Source organism: Caretta caretta, chromosome 6 (assembly GCF_965140235.1).
Source record: "Caretta caretta isolate rCarCar2 chromosome 6, rCarCar1.hap1, whole genome shotgun sequence".
Lineage (NCBI taxonomy): Eukaryota > Metazoa > Chordata > Testudines > Cheloniidae > Caretta > Caretta caretta.
In genome coordinates, this window is record NC_134211.1 from 57,143,354 (window position 1) to 57,157,733 (window position 14,380).

The following is a 14,380-nucleotide window of genomic DNA, read 5'->3' on the forward strand; positions in this document are numbered from 1 at the left end:
GATCCAAAGCAATGCAGAGCAACGCATGTTCATTTTCATCATCTGAGTCAGATGCGACCAGCAGAAGGTAGATTTTATTTTTTGGTGGTTCAGGTTCTGTAGTTTCTGCATCGGAGTGTTGCTCTTTTAAGACTTCTGAAAGCATGCTCCGCACCCTGTCCTGATCAGATTTTGCAAGACACTTCAGATTCTTAAATCTTGGGTCAAGTGCTCTAGCTATCTTTAGAAATCTCACATTGGTACCTTCTTTGCATTTTGTCAAATCTGCAGTGAAAGTGTTCTTAAAACAAACAACATGCTAGGTCATCATCAAAGACTGCTATAACATGAAATATATGGCAGAATCTGGGTAAAACACAGAGTAGGAGACATACAATTCTCCTCCAAGGAGTTCAGTCACAAATTTAATAAATGCTTTTTTTTTTTAACGAGCGTCATCAACATGGAAGCATGTCCTCTGGAATGGTGGCCAAAGCATGAAGGGGCATACGAATGTTTAGCAGATCTGGCATGTATATACCTTGCAATGCTGGCTACAAAAGTGCCATGCGAATGTCTGTTCTCACTTTCAGGTGACATTGTAAATAAGAAGAGGGCAGCATTATCTTCCTGTAAATGTAAACAAACTTGTTTGTCTTAGCAATTGGCTGAACAAAAAGTAGGACTGAGTGGACTTGTAGACTCTAAAGTTTTACATTGTTTTGGTTTTGAGTGCAGTTATGCAACAAAAAAAAATCTACATTTGTAAGTTGTGCTTTCACGATAAAGAGATTGCACTACAGTACTTGTAGGAGGTAAATTGAAAAATACTATTTCTATTGTTTATCATTTTCACAGTGCAAATATTTGTAATGAAAATAATATAAAGTGAGTACTGCATACTTTGTATTCTGTGTTGTAATTGAAATCAATATATTTGAAAATGTAGAAAAACATCCAAAATATTTAATAAATTTCAATTGGTATTGTGTTGTTTAACAATGCAATTACACCTGTGATTAATTGCGATTAATTTTTTAAATCGTGATTAATTGTTTTGAGTGAATCGCATCAGTTATCTGCAATTAATTTCTCTCCCCACTCTGAACTCTAGAGTACAGATGTGGGGACCCGCATGAAAGACCCCCTAAGTTTATTTCTACCAGCTTAGGTTAAAACTTCCGCAAGGCACAAATTCTTTGCCCTTGGAAGGTACGCTGCCACCACCAAGTGATTTAACAAAGAATCAGGGAAAGGACCACTTGGAGTTCCTATTCCCGCAAAATATCCAATTCGTTACAAAGTGATCACAGACCCAAACCCCTGGGTCTTAGGACAATAGAGAAATCAATCAGGTTCTTAAAAGAAGGATTTTATTTAAAAAAAAGGTAAAAATCACCTCTAAAATCAGGAAGGAAAATAACTTTACAGGGTAACAAAAGATTCAAAAACACAGCAGAACTTCCTCTAGGCTTAGTTTCAAAGTTACAAAAAACAGGAATAAACCTCCCTCCAGCAAAGGAAAAATTCACAAGCTAAACAAAAGATAATCTAACACGCCTTGCCTGGCTTTTACTTACAATTTTTGTAATATGAGAGAATTTTAGGATGGTTTATAGGAGAAGGAGTTTTCTGACCTGATGCTTCTCTGCTTCCCAAGAGAACACCTAAGAACAAAGCCTTCCCTCCCCACCCCCAAGATTTGAAAGTATCTTCTTTCCCCATTGGTCCTTTTGGTCAGGTGCCAACCAGGTTATTTGAGCTTCTTAACCCCTTACAGGTAAGGAGGGATTCTAGGCTACCCTTAGCTGTATGGTTATGGTTATGACAACAGCCCTAGTTTTAATACTGTTTGTACAGACCCTTGTGTGAAAGAGCTCAGGAAAATGCAGGAGTCATAGCTATGGACAAAGCAAAAGAGAGAGTAGGGGCTGGTCCTGGGCAAGATTTCTCCCACCACTCTGCCAAAGCACCTCACTCCTGAACTATATCAACCCCTGATGTTCGAGCCCTGGGCTCTTCAGACATAGCTATGTCAATGTACCTCTGTGCTGAGCTACAGAACTCCTGCTATTCCAGTCTAGATTCTGCATCCTTTCTTTCTCCAGCTCTGCTAATGGGATTGGTCCTTGCCAGCAGCATTTTCGGTCTGTCCCAATTCTGTTTACTTCTGATCAGACGCTGCCAATTGTGGCATGTTGCCACACCGTGTGACTTTTATGATGTGGACAAATATCCACTGAGGACTATATAGTTGCCACCAAATTTATTTCATTGGTGACCTCACCCAGTTCTCCAGAGGGTGAAGGTTAGTGCATTAATTTACTGTGCCAATTTACCCTCTGCAATGCTTTTGAGAGAATGTCCTGAATTCAATACCTTTACATCACTTTTATATGATTCTACATTCTATAAGGTAAATTTGCTGCCAATATAAAATGTCTTCAAGTATCTCAGGAAGGAAGGTTTGCTTGAGCTGGTGTTCATTATACGAAGATTAATGGGGCCACTGATCCCATTTATTTGTTATTGACCCTTAGCTTAATACAGCAGGTCAAGCATCCCTACTTTTAGCTTCAGGACAGGTTTACTTAGTGCATAGATTTCCTTCTTGTTGTGTAATATCTTTTCCCAGGAAAGTTCCAGTCAGCTGCCGCATCTGATTTTAATGAAGTTCCTACTTTCACCCCGTTCTACAGATGGATAATGTGAGCTATAGAAGGATGCTCTGACTTAACCAGGCTTTCATGGCGAGTCCTGGTTGTTCACAGGGAACTGTAACCCAATACATCCCTGGTCCACAGTGAATAACTCTAGTCACAAACATTTTTTTAAACTTGACACCAGCAATAAGGATAATTTTCAATGGGAATCTGACCTATAACTGCATAGAGATCCAAACTATTCTAGCATGTGTCCATGAATGCACGCACACGCGCACACACACTGTGTTTTGCATGCTGCATTCCAAAAAAGCATCCGTCCTGCCTCCACTAGGAGCTCTCTCCCACAAGTACCAGCAGGATTCTAGACCTTAACACTTTCTTCCCTCTCTATAATATCATACTCCTTCAAGGGTCCCCTAATCGGGGGTATTTTGTATTTTAGTATTATTGCTGTTGTCTGAGGAAAGCCATAATGTAATCTTTAATAATGCATTGCTTCACATTTCTGATTTCCCTCGCCTTCTCTGATCAGCATAACTTAAATGCCTTCTCCAGTAATATAAGCTCTTCAGGCAGCAATCTGGTCTACAAACCTCTCTGTAAAGTTCTAGTGGTGCTATATAATGTCACTTTTCTTCAGTTACACACCATTGTTCTTGGCTTTTGGAGGCCTGAGGTTAAAATCTCTCTCACCATCTTCAAAACCCTTCTAATCATTAGGGTAGAAGCCAGAATTCCTAAGAGAAGGACAGCAGGGTTATCCTCTTCTATACCTGTTGGTAATGTTCACAGCCTTGGCTGTATCTTCTTCCCACTGTCTCTCATTACCAAGAGAGTGCCAGCTGGAGGAGAAGGGGGAAAATAACTAAGGCAATAATGAACTTTTCACTTTTTAAACCTTATTGACAATTCATCTTTAATCTTCAGACAAATTGTGCCCTTCCCTGATAATTTATTCAGTTCCAGCAACTCCTAGGTATTGAGTGATGAGCCTGATTTCAGTCCACAAACACCCACAGAGATCTGCCACACTTTCAGTACACTATGAAAGTCTGAAGAGGACATATTTGTCCTTTCTGAAAAATCAGTGGCTTTCCTGCATCATCGTGTCCAAGTTTTAGGTGGACTCTGGCAACTGCAGGAGTTCTATTACTCCTGCCAGCTTCCAACCTAAGGGCACTTTCTTAGCACTCCAGGTTTTCTAATTGACACAGTAAAAAGTGCCTTCTTTTCACATTTTCCCTTTCTTTTTGTAAACTCTTCACAAGAGATTCTGCATACGCCAGTTGCACATTCGACCAGATCCCTGTGTCCTTCATCTCTTCAAGCTAGGCACTCATTTTGTCTTCCTTGTCCTGGTGCATGTAATACCATAGTATGTGCAACAGCTTAAACTATCTTCCGTGTTCCATGGTTTGTTAAACAACTGCTGCCCGCATCACATAGGAAGCCTTCTATTTTTACACTGTTCTTGTGAAACCTAAACATTATCCGCCATGCAGGAAACACTGCTGACCCCATTTGGACTGTTTCTTTCTACTACCTGAAATTCCATGTTCCCAGAATCCCCTCTGACTTCTTCATCTCGAAATTCTTTCTAGTTCTCTCTCAAATTCATTGGTTCCCTGAGTCTTTCTTTCATTATGAAATACTGTTGTATCTTTCATATAAAGAAAGAGCTGAAAACCCACTTCAAGGCTGCTGAAAGCATAGTGAATATAGCTTAAAAGGTCTGTCTTCTATTACAGCTCCTAGTTTATTCTACATACACTTATTATCCTTTGTGTACTACATGGAACAATTTCTTCTTCTTCTTCTGGTTTGTGGAATCCTTGTACACGTGATTTCCTGGTATTCAGTTTCTCCTATGGGTCTCTCCTTATCTCTTCATTTTAAAGACTTCCATTTGGCCGCTTCTGTGAACACTCCTTCAGCAAGAATCCACCTGATTTTCTAAAGCTTCATGTCAACTCTTAAAGACAAGCATTTCTAATGCTGGCTGCTGCAAGGATCGCACTTGGCACTTGAACCAGGGGCATTAGTCATGCCTAAATCTGCTTTTTCTTACAGTTCTTCAAATGAGACACATCGTCAAGGTTTCCTGTTCCACGCAAGTCTCTTTTTATTAGCACTTTCAGGGCTGTTTCAATCATACTTGACAATTCTGGATCTATCTCCCATATACCAGTTGTCTAAGGAATTGTCCCTCCCCAGATCTTCAGGATTAGGGGGGAGAGAGGATACTATGATCCCAGTTGGAGATCAGTTTCCCACAGTCTCTGCCTCTCTTCTTTCCACTGTCTGGGGATTCCTCCTTCCAAAGGGATGGAGTTACAGGACCAAGTTCTCTTATTTGAAGAACCTTTATTCTTAAGACCAAAAAGAAAAGGAGTACTTGTGGCACCTTAGAGACTAACCAATTTATTTGAGCATGAGCTTTCGTGAGCTACAGCTGATGAAGTGAGCTGTAGCTCACGAAAGCTCATGCTCAAATAAATTGGTTAGTCTCTAAGGTGCCACAAGTACTCCTTTTCTTTTTGCGAATACAGACTAACACGGCTGTTCCTCTGAAACCTGTCATTCTTAAGACCTTGACACTCCTACCCTTTCATCCCTGTTCTTCTATTTCTCTCCTACGTTCACTAATTTCAAAAGCAAGATAGCTCCTTGCCTATTCCATTTCCAGCCATATTTAGCACATAGGTAACAAGGAGATAGGCACCTCATAAATACCATAGATTTTGTATGTTTCCTGTTCCTGTGTCCATATACTGTTCGTGCAGAGCTGTCAGCACCACTTTCTCCATGAGCTATTCCAACAGCTCTCTTCTCTCTCATCTCCTCCAGAATTTACATTGCTTTTTCCAATGCCACATAATCACAGTTCAACAGAGATCTGGTTTGGGCCATGCCTCTTATTAATTGCTTGTATTCCAGTTGCATCTTGGGGCCCCAGACAGGATCAAGATCCAACTGTGCTGATTTATTTAGACCAGTTCTGAGTCCTTTGCTGTCCTTTGTACGCGCCCCCCCTCCCCCTTCTCCTCTTCACTGCCATCTTCCTCAGTCGGGTCAGGAGAATAAAAGCATCATCTCCTTGATTCTCCTGTATGCAGGCTGAATAAATGTGCCCCACAGTTCATGGGCGTCTTCTCACAGTTGTTCTCTGCTTGTCTCTTCTCTGAAGAGACACCTACACTTGAGCTTTCCAAAAAGAACAGGACAATCAGGTCTCTCTTCAGATTTCCCCTGTAAACTGTTGCCCTGCCCAGTGAGCTAAGAAGCATATTTCTCACATCACTGTTGATTATAAAGGTTTTAGTCAGACAGCTGCAGGTAAGCAAATGATTTTTTTATTTTATTTTTTTTCACTTGAGTGTTGCAAATTACCTCTCAGCACAAACTACATACCTCAAGTATTCTAGACATCTTACACAAATTCAGGAATCTTAATATCTCACCCAATTTTTTACATTAATCTCCCTTTAATCCAGGCAGCACTGTAAGGACTAAAGATCCTTTACATTACATACAGGTAGGATTATGGCTTATTCATTAGGGAGAGAGAGAGATTGATTTTTCTTCTTTGCATCCTTGATAACTTTCCCTTTGCTGAAATCCTTGCAGACACTTCTCCCTGCTCAGCCTGTCTCCACAGGAGGTGAAGATGTAACCCTCAGTATGAAAGGTAAATACCACGACTCCCATTGAAAGCAGAAAATGAGCACTCCTGCTTCTCTGACAGAAAGGTTGTATTGTGAATTAAGCCCTGCAAGATGATCTGCCCTTAAATCCTCCTCTCTTGTGTTAAAGACTATATTGTCGTCCTGCATTTTCTCTATTTATTTGTTGCTTTACCATGGAATGAGGAAACTTTCAGATCCAAAGACAGATGCTTGTCAATAAATATCCCCCTTTAGGATTTCCTTAAATTCAAAGTTCAGATGTCACCACAAATCTGTCACATGTTAAGCAGCAAATCACGGTGAGGAAAAACAGAAAGAGCTCTCAGCCTAAAGTGCTAAAAACCACTCTGTATATGGACAGGGACATTGCAAGATACATTCTGCATAGTCTCCCCAGATGACTGGATATGGAGCTTGGATGACAAGCCGTAGACCAGTCTGTGTATTTATTTTAAGAAAATGTGCAGAATACATTTTATGTGACATAGCAAAACCATCTAGCAGAAGTAATGAAGGCAATTCTAAAATAACACAGCCTTGTTTTTAACTTTCTTGCCCTTCTTTATTCGCAGCTGAATGTGTGCTGTGCTGGAATTTGGGATCTTCTGTTCACATTCTGGCTGTCTTGTAAGCACCAGGCAGTGCACACTACCCCATCTGGCCAGGCTGGCCTAGAGAAATAGGCTCTTCTAAATGTGCAAAGACAGTTGCTTTACATAGACATAGCCCTCTGTACAAAGCTGCCTTCTGTGTATTACAGAAGCCATTAGGACTAATAGAATTTGGTTTCCAATCACAGCCCAATAAATTCCATTTTGTTGGATATTGCCTCAGAGAGATGAGATGGGACAAGTGCATGGAAAGTTTTTAAGAACCCTGGGGGGCAGTTTTGAACTTGATTCCAAAATGGATGGAATAACAACGGAGGACGGGGGCAGAGATGATTCTGTTCCTGTAGACAAAGAAAAGTCTGGCTGCGGTGTTCAAGAACTCCAGAACCTAGAAATTGGGGGGGTAAGACAACTATAAAAGTGAGAATTGAGAAAGGAAGCAATGAAAAAATAAGGCTTTCAGTGCAGGCAGAACCAAGGTCTGGACAAATTCTGGCGTGATTAAGAGCAGTTAAGGTTTTGCTTAAGGAACGTGATAGAGTCAGAAACATTTGATAAGGACTCTCTCTAGAAAAATTACTTCAATCTTGAAAGCATCCATTTAGTTGGTTACAGAAGTTTTATGGTGTAAGCAGAATTTAGATGGGATACAGAGGATGGCCATAATATCTTGACCATTTTGAAACTTGCTTTCCACAAAGTACCTGAATTCAGGAAAGATACCCATCTATATAAGGCAAGAGAAGCCACCAGCAGTCAGTTGCTGGTTCTGCCCAGTCTGGACAGGACATCTCGGCTAGTAGGCCGACATTTTCAGCCAGACTCTGTCAATACAGCCACAAAACTTCAGGACGTATCTAGCTGAGTATGCACACCCTCCACATTCACAAAAGCATATTGGGCAGTTAGGGATGCAGTTACCCGGTTTTATAAAAATGTGGGGAGACTGTAGATTTATTTAATAGAGGCATGGTGGACATTTTTTCCCTCCTCTCTGGCAAACTAATTTTGGCCCAGCATGAGGTGGAGTTTTGGCCGAGCATCAAGATTAGACCCCCAAATATACCTCACTCCTAAAGATCTTTTGCTAATTTTGTGAATTAACATAGTTTTTGTATTGATGACTGTCCTGTAGACTGAAGTTCTCTATTTATCCTCAGAGCAAAACGGGCAGGGCCAGGATATACTTTCCCTACTAAAGTGTATTTACATTTGTTCTGGCGGATCACAGGATGAGAGGATAGTTCAGTACCCCATGGCCTCTCTAGTGAGACTGTCAACAAGACAGCACCAATGAGAGCCGACAGTTGTTTCGGTTTTTATTAGGTGGACGCTGGTCTGAGTGGGAACTAGTTTGAGACCTACCAACTCATTTCATGCACAGGACATCCTTGTGCCCTAGAGCTGAAAAGGTTCCCTGGGCTACCTTTTCAAATGAAGACCCCATTAAATTCAGAAGGGTGAAAATGAGCCATGGGAACCGTGTGACAGGCTTGGGGAGATGGGGCTGCCATGCCATTTAAAAAGAAAAAAAAAAGAATGAGTTTTTTTTCAAGTCTTCTCTTCTAGGTTGCCACCTTCTGTCCCCCGTGTACAGTATCTGCCATCTGTGTGAGTGTAATTTAGGGCCAATTAAGGAGTGAGTGGGAGTCATAAACTCATTTCATTTAGAACCTGGAAATGGACTCCTGGGAACCTAGAGAGAGAACTGAGTGCTTTCTCTCCACAAAAGCTGCTCCACCCCAGTGCGGTAATTCTAACCACCAAGCTCCAAATCTCAAAATTCAACGCTGGCTCGGATTTACGGAGCATTAAGCAACTGAATTAAATCCTCGGTGTTCACTTGGAGTCAGCCTGAGTGAGTAAAGGATTTCACGGGCTGGGTTACTCTACAAGGCCATAATTTATAACATTATGCAGAAGCTGCTCCTCCGAGTTTTATTCTGACTTGCTGCAATTTCTTTTTATTAAAGCCCCGATAGTATTTGTTGTTTTTCTGTCTGCTTTGATGTGGGAGTTTTGGATTAAATCTAAATAAATAAATGAGGTTTAAAATTAAATTAGGTTTCATTTGCATGAGTCTGGAAGTGAAGTGCATCTTTCTTTTACCATATAAAACCTAACAGACCCATTACCGATCATACAGCCCTCCGTTGCTCACGAGAAAAATGACATTTCCCTCTGCGTAGGAAATACTTAAAAGTCCCAAGAATAGATTTATAGGAATATTTTAACCTTTTCTTTGATCCTTGAAATGTCATTGTTCTGTAGGCTACATTGCAAAATGTGACCTTTTCTAGGAACCATGGGATGGATTTGATCTTTGGAAGATGTTTTAGAGATAATGTACTATAGGGTGCAGGGAGGATTCGTTCCCAAACAGGGATTGGAGCTGCTTTTTTTCTGCATATGGTGAGAGGATGTTTGTGTCCGGTGTGAATATTAGAGGCATAGTAGCTGGAGTGTGTGCTTTATAGGTAGAGAGCAGGGAGATGTTAAGAGAATATCGCAGCTTTTTATTTTAATGTGCAACAACTTCATTTTCTTTAATCCAAATAAAAGCAGTTAAAGTAACAGTAATGGGCCATATGGGGAAACTTGCATAGGAAGATGCTTGAAATGTAGGCTGTTTCCTGAAGTGCAAGCTATGTTTGCTTTCCAGGCAAAATTCACCTAGAGTCCCTGGCTGGCAAAATACAAAACTGGGCAGTTAAAGAAGAAATGGGAAAGTTCAAAAGACTTGAACCTTCCTTCCCTTCAGATTTGTGTTCTGGCATGATGTTTCTGTCCCCATTCTCTGATGCTTTCATCCTCCTTCAGTGTTCACAGTTTGTCCCTCTGGACAACCAATCTTAAATTGCATATATTCTCCATGTTGCACGCAAAAGGAAGCACCAGCTAAATTCCTGTACAGCTGTGTTTGATTTGGAAACCCCTAACCTTTTAGCTGTTTTCAACAAAAGTGGAGAAAAGCTGGTGAAACCCAACAGTTGTCAGTTCCCTCTTTTGCTTTTGCTGGTGATAATATTCCAGACTAGATCTCCTCCAAAAATGCCAGAGCACCAACTATGTGAGTTCCCTATGTTGAGACCAATGCTGCAGTCCTTGCACACCCAAAAGTCACCCTGGAGATTAGTATTATTGATGTAGTATACTAGATGCCCCCAAAATAGCTTTCAGTGTAAGCACAGATAGAACTTTATCAGTGGTGACGCAGTAGGGATGGTAGGGGATGGGAGAACAAAGGCGATAGATTATCTGGCTGCCTGTTTGTTACACAAAAGATGACAACAGTGCAGAAGAAAACTTGTCCTACTGCAGTATTCAAGAGGTTCCCAGGGCTGGCACTTCAGGTTTTTGGGCTGGTTCTCTGAGCTCCCTACTTTAATGTTGTGACTCTGCTGGGGTCCCACTGAGCACTGGAGCTTGGGGTGCAGGTGTGAAATGGAGAAGCAGCTGTTGCACTTAGTCTGATGTAGAGAAGTCCAAACACTATAGCAGGTTAGAGTGCACAGTGCTAAATAAAAAGCAGCAGTCACTGGCCTTGAGCAGCTGGGGTTGTAGTCTGGTAAAGTGGCATGATTTGCCAAAAAGATTGAGAGCCATGGTGCTGTTACAATGCAGACAGTCCAGAGGATCTTCACATTGGTTCCTACCTTATTTCCAGTCCTGTGGATAGAGTCTGAAAGTATTTTATCCATAGCTAATGTGCTGGAAAAAATGTAGCTAAACAATAAGATGTCTGGGAGTCACTGGCCTTTATCAGTGACATGGCTGTCGGGCAGTAGAGGCTGGTGACATTTTGAATACAGGTAAGCGAAATTAACAGGTTAGATTGCATACTGGCAAGTTATAGCAGCAGATAAAGACCATGTACCTGAGTAAAAACAAGGTATGCAGGGTCAAACCTGAGGAGCTGCCACTGCAGTTTGTCTCCTCCCTTTGCGCACCAAATGCAGCTGTAGCTCTGGTAGATAATACGGGTGTTTGGCCAGCATATTGGACAACATGTCATGTTAACCACATCCATAGATTTATTTTACAATAGAAGCATGAATGTAAGAATATAACTGGTCTGTGATGGTACTAGCAAAATCCAGGGGAGTCTGAAGAAGCTGTGCTTTCCAGAGTTCTAGGTCTATAGATCTCATGATGATTTATCATTCTCTCTGCTCTGTTCTCCATCCATTGTCTTGCATTTCACATACTAATGCTCTGATTTCCTCGGCGTCATGAATCGATCATCTATAAGTAGGCATCCTTCGATCTCTAAAGACCATGGGTACATGCTCCTGAGAGAGAAAGAATGCACTCAGTCGGTTTTATGTCGCTGAAGAGACACAGTCGAGAGAGACCGTCTCTGCCGCGTTCTGACACTTGGAGCTCTGCCTTCAGCGAGTTCTTTTCTCCTCTGCTAAGCTGGACTACTTCCTCTTGTACTTCCGGAGACCTTTGTTGAGCTCTTGTTTCCAGAGGCCATGGTCCTGAGCGTGATCTTCCCAATTGTCCACGTCCATGTCCATTTCTTTGAGGTCTCGCTTGCACATATCCTTGAAATGTAATTTTGGGCATTTGTTTTTTTTTCCATATGCCAGTTTGCCATAGAGAATGTCCTTTGGGATGTGCCCATCATTCATTCAGCACACATGCCCAAGCCAGCAGAGGCATCTCTGTTTGAGGAGTGTTTGCATGCTGGCCCGCTTGACCACATCAGTGTTGGTGACTCTGTCCCTCCAGGAGATTCCAAAGATTCAACAAAGGCAATGCATATGAAAGCTGTTGAGTCTCTTTTCCTGATGAAAGTATAGGGTCTATGTCTCAGTCCCATACAAAAGTGTCCTGATAACACATGCACGATACACACAGATCTTTGTGTGTTCTTTTGTTTTGCCATACTCTCTTGCTCAGTCTAGATATTGTTGTGGCGGCTTTTCTGATACAAATGTTGAGTTCTGTTTCAAGTGAGAGGTTGACTGTGATAGTGGACCCCAGATACGTGAACTTGTTCATCACTTCACATTCATAGTTGTTGATCTTGATAGAGGGGTGCTTCCTCAACTCCTTGGCACATTGTGTTCTTCTTTTTAGGCTTATGATATGTCCAAAGTCTTGGCAAGGCTTTTGAAAAAGTGTCCATGTGGTTTTGGAGATGGGCGTCTGTGTGGGTTGTCACTGCTGCATTGTCAGTAAAGAGGAGGATAAGGGCCTCCCAAGTCTTGGTTTTAGATCTGAGTCTTGCAAGACTGAACAGCTTTCCATCAGGTCTTGTGTGCAAATAGATTCCCTCAGTTGAGGGACCAAAAGCTTGTTTCAGTAGCAGGGAGAAGAAGATCCCAAACAGAGCTGGGGCAAGTACACAGCTTTGCTTGACCCCACTATAAATCTGGAAAGCGTCAGAGACGGAGCTGCTGTACTGAACTGTGCCATTCATGTTTTCATGGAAGGACCGAATCATGCTTAAGAGCTTGGGGAGACATCCAATCTTTTTGAGAAGTGCAAATAGTCCGCTTCTACAGACAAGGTCAAAAGCTTTTGTGAAATCGATGAAAGCTATGTACAGGGGCTTTTTTTGTTCTCTGCATTTCTCTTGTAGTTGTCTCAGTGAGAAGATCATGTTGATAGTAGACCTTCCGGCTCTGAAGTCACACCATGATTCAGGATAGATTCTGTCTGTAAGGGTCTGAAGTCTGTTCAGTATGAGTCGAAGAAAGGCTTTTCTCATGATACTAAGACAGGAAATGCCATGATAGTTGTTACAGTTGCTCCTGTCACCCTTATTTTTGTAGCGAGTGATGATGTTAGCATCTCTCATTTCTTGTGGTACTTCACCTTCTTTCAAGCACAGGCACAGCAACTCATGAAGGTGTTTCAGTAGGATAGGTTTTCCACATTTTATGACCTCTGATGGTATACAGTCTTTTCTGAGGGCCTTTCCATTGAGGAGGCCATCTATGTCAAGGCTAAGCTCCTCAACAGTTGGTTCATTGTCGAGTTGTTTCATAACAGGCAGGCTTTCGATGGCACTGATGGCTGCATCCGTAACAATATTTCCCAGCCCAGAGTAGTGTTCTACCCAGTGATCCATCTACTTGGTGCACTTGTTGATTGTTTACCCTGTTGTTAATTTCAATGGGGCTGAAGTTGGACCCAAGCTTTCTTGATCCCATCATACATGTTTCTGATATTGCCTGTATCGGCTGCAACTTGAATGCTTTTGCATAAGTGCAGCCAGTAGTCACTGGCCCAGCATTGAGCAGTTTGTTGTACTTCGGTTCTTGCCTCTCTCAATGCTTGTAAAGTTTTTTCATTTGGGTCTCTCTTGTAGTTTGTTTGGGCTGAGCGTTTGGCCTCTATGTCTGGTGTCATTTCACTGTAATATGCATCAAACCAGTCGTTAGTCTTGTTTTCCTTCTTCCCAAAGACTGACAGAGCTGCATCGTAGATTTGTGTTCTTCAGCTAGGCACTTGTGGCCCAATTACTGGACTCAGGGGTTTGTTGTAGTATGTTCTTGTACTGCTGTGACTTTTCTTGGTCCACTATGGTGCTGATGTTAATATGGGACATCCTTTTACTTTAGATCTATGTATTTTTTTGGTTTAAGTCTTGCTGCATACCAGAGAGTGGTCTGTGTTGCAATCAGCACTTTGATAACTGCAGGTAATGAGGACGCTCTTAAGGTTAATATGCCTTGTGATGATAAGATCCAATAGGTGCCAGTGGCCAGATCTCAGATGTTTCCAAGAGACTTTGTGTTGCACCTTTATCTGGAAGAATGAATTTCTTATACAAAAGTAGTAGTAGGAACAAAATTCCAGCAGTCTCTGACCATTTCCATTCATCTTACCAGTTCCATGTTGACCAAGACAAAGTTGGTCCGTGCTTCCTGATGAGCTTCCAGCCTTGCGTTGAAGTCTCCTAGCAGAAAAACATATTTATGTTTCAGAATCCTGATGATGATGGTGTAGAACTGGTTCTTCATGTCAGAAGATGAGGAGAATGTTAGGGCATACACACTCACAAGGTATACCGGGCCCTCAGATGTGAACAAGCATAGTGCCAAAATTCTCTCTGATCCATCATCCCCAGAAGTAAGTTCTTGATGGAAAATCCAACTCCATGCTCTCGTGTTTCTTCGGTGCTTTTCCTGTGCCAGAAAAATGTGTAGTCTTTTTCCCTGAGAGATCCGCTTGATGCTAGCCAATGTCATGTTTCTTAGAGGGATGCAATATCTACATTGAGTCATTTCAGCTCATCATTGATCACAGCAGTTTTACGTGCATCATTGATTTGTTGAGGGTCCTCAGATAATCTGGTTGTTATGGTGCGAACGTTCCAGCACCCTGTCTTTAAGGATATTTTCTTTCTTTTACTTGATTTGCCTGGTGCATTGGTTTCAGTCCACTTGTCAAATTATAAAACTTTAAGCTCCAAGCACCC

General features: G+C 41.7%; 1 protein-coding gene across 2 annotated transcripts in view; it reads left to right on the forward strand.

Moving 5' to 3' along the window:
- LOC125638118 (transmembrane protein 263-B) overlaps positions 1 to 14,380 on the forward strand; it is a 308,802-nt gene that overhangs the window by 240,144 nt on the left and 54,278 nt on the right. The gene's annotated exons all lie outside the window — the stretch shown is intronic.